The sequence below is a fragment of the Alosa sapidissima genome, chromosome 14 (genome assembly GCF_018492685.1).
Source record: "Alosa sapidissima isolate fAloSap1 chromosome 14, fAloSap1.pri, whole genome shotgun sequence".
NCBI lineage: Eukaryota > Metazoa > Chordata > Actinopteri > Clupeiformes > Clupeidae > Alosa > Alosa sapidissima.
The window spans coordinates 27,830,748-27,834,110 of NC_055970.1; positions in this window are offsets into that span (position 1 = coordinate 27,830,748).

A 3,363-nucleotide genomic window follows, 5' to 3' on the forward strand; every position below is an offset into this window, starting at 1 on the left:
AAGTTTTTGTTAGACTAGAAATTCACCAATTTAAAGTCAAGATTAGTCTTTCCCTGAAAGTCAACTCAAACAGGCCATTCAGAATTCCCTCAAGTTAAAGAGTATTTTATCATTTTGAGATATGAAAGTAAAACATGATATATTGTACAGTCCATCATCTTTGCTTGAGTGTGGAAGAGATGGACATTCATAGCTCTGGGAACACATTGGAACTGAGCTCTGTGTGCTGCTCTGACACCATTAGTGTCTGTCTATTGACTTGGAGTCATTGTGGGTTTAGGCTAATGGTCAATTATGTGACTGTAATTAGAAAATATAATTAACAAGAGTGTTTTGATCATTTACTTTGTTTGAGCTATAGTGCGAAAGGCAGCTGAAACTGAAGAGAAATAGAACATAATGAGGAGAGAATGTGACATCAGAGGGAGCTAAGACTAATTTGAGCAGGTACAGGAACACAAAGTCTGACTCTCTCTGTGTATGTGTGCGTGTGTGATGAAATGTATCTGTACATTTCTTCTCTGCTCCAGATTGAGGGCAGATTGTGTCAGATTGTTGTTTATATGGATTCTTTTTATTTATTTATGTGTGTGTGTGTTTGTCAGAGAGAGAGAGAGCTATTCTTGCTTTTCTCAAGCTTTGTTTCTTTTTGGTCTTGCTGTCTCCATGGATGCTGTGCTCTGCCCTGTCCCTGCTTTTTACAGAACCTGATTATAACATTTCCATCTGAAGGAGAGGAGGTTGTGTTCTCATAGTGGTCTCATACTTGTCATGTGTCAGTGTCATGTTGTCAAGATAATCATGTGCATGCAGGTGATTTTTTTCCATACTTGATAGCAGTGATAACATTGCTAGTATATGAACCCTACTGCTTTCAGTAATGACTTTAGTTTTAGTTTAATTTATTAGAGAAATGAATGTATATCAAAATATTTCTCTCAATTTATTTGATATGGTTAAGGTATTCTAATGAGACCACAGACCTTCATTAACATCCCAATACACTTGCTAATGAGCACTGAGCTCATAATCTCCCAACCCTTTGCACATTCATGTGCCAGAGCCTGTGAGCACATTTTGTCTTTGTCTGATGCCGATTTAAATACTTTTGGCCATGCTTGCTAAATTGTTTTTGGTAGAAATATATACATAATATATTATGTAGTATTGAAAAGGATTCTGGGTGATGAGGGATGTTGTTCTTAGCTTCTGGTAGCAACCTCTACAGGGTGTCCAGTCAGAACACGGAAACCAGATTGTTGTTCAAAGAGTTATTTTCTTCATTAATGCTTCACACCCACAACACAGAATAACGATGGATCAGGTGAATGAGTGTGGAATGATATGGAATGTGTAAGATTGTGTATGTGTGTGTGTGGTTTCTGAAATAAAGCAACAAAAGACAATTCCTGTCAATTCGTATACTGATAATTTCATGTTGTTTAAGATTCTGCAGTTTTGCAATAAATGTATGTATAAAGTATATATGAATAATTAATTAATTAAAACGTACCTTCACATCCAGAAAGAGTGTCAGATCAAATGTAGTCATATCTTGATTTCTGAAAAGCTCCTTTACTGCCAATGACTAACACAAACTGGCAGCCATCTCAGCCAAGTCTCTCCCATAGCCACCCCTCTTACACCCATCACAATCGTTTCTACACAAATGACATAACGGTGATAAAGGACTTTACAGCTTGAAATTCCAGCCGTTTTTGAAGATGTTTTTTGTAGTGTGTTTTTTTAAAGCATATCATAAATATCATATATCATAATAAATAAAGAAATAAAATTATCAGAGTGACCTTTCACTACACCTACATTTAAACACTAGACCCACATGGGAGTTTTCATTTAAGAAATACAGTACACTAATGCTCTATCTATGAGAACATTCACTGTTATCTGCAATAACATAAGTGCTATAAACTAGCTTGTCCTTTTTTTTTCAGACAGTTCTATGCAGACATACTGTAAGTCTATATGTTGAAACACTGAAAAACAGATGAATCACCCATATGATCTCTTCCATCACAACAGGACCGCTGCAGCTGCACAGACTTCCCTCTGAGAGCTGATATTTGATCATGTTCAGAAACAGAACTGAGCGAGTAGCGGTGGTCTTGGGTATCAGGATGCCCTTGGCAGCGGTGGTCTTGGGTATCAGGATGCCCTTGGCAGCAGGTTGATGTCTGTTCCCGCTCCAAATGGATGGGACTCACGACAGGGGGCAGGAGGCTTCTACAGCAGCAGCGTTACATACTGTAACAGCCTGCTCTCGGAAGCATTTGTCATTAATGCAGACACTGTCTGCTTCCGTATGATGAGAACAGGAGCAGATCAGATTCCCTTTTTCCTGGGTCTAAGATATTCAGGATTTTACTCTTATCTATCTACTGTAGTGTCTTGTCAGTTCTCCCATTGGCAAATAACTGATTGACTATTTGACTACAATTATGACTACATAACTGTCTTTGGAGGAGGTAATGTGCAATAAGCAACATAATGTGGCCCAGTACAGTTGTTGGTAGGCCTACAACATTTAAATGTGTAGATCCCAATCAGCATTTTCTCCAAGGGTTAGGGTTTTGGTTGGATACTAGATATTCCCCATCTGTCCAAAGTGTCAGATGTTGGCTGTATGTGCTGTATGTATGGATTATACCACTTTTTGTTCAAATTCCCATTGTGATGCTCTATTTAGAAAAGTCAATTAACTTTCAAATATTTGCACACCTATGAAAGTAGTTTCTGTTTTTGGCCACATTATTCTCCATCAATTCACCAAACTCATTAAGTTGAAATTAACTGTCACATCAGGACGGTTTCCTATGCAGGAGCTCACAGAGGTTACACAGACAGATACATAGCTTACATTTAGCTTTTTGAGTTGAGGTACACTGAATGAACAAACTTAGCTTAGTGATGAAAATAAGCTTGCAGTGTCTATTGTCTTCAATTTAGTCCATTTGGAGGTAACCTATTTGCACAAAATCGAATAGGCTATCTAAATCTAAGGTGGATCATTTAGGTAGTAAGAACGTTCAGATTACAGTAGCTGAACACATAAGCAAAATGCTAATAAAGGATTTAACAACATTGTGGTGTATCAGTGTGGTGATCATATTTGCTGCAGCTGCCACCAGATTTTACTTAATCTAATTAACGTTGTGATGGCAGGGCAAAGGTTGCATCAGAAGGTCCTACACGTCCTGTAAGCAGTGGAGACAAAACGGCTGAAAGGGCTGATCGAACGGGCATTAATGACAACCAACTACAGGGTAAGACTGAATTAGATCCCATGTTAAAACATCACAAATATCCTATATGAACTTAGAAAGTACCACAAAAGTATGGAAG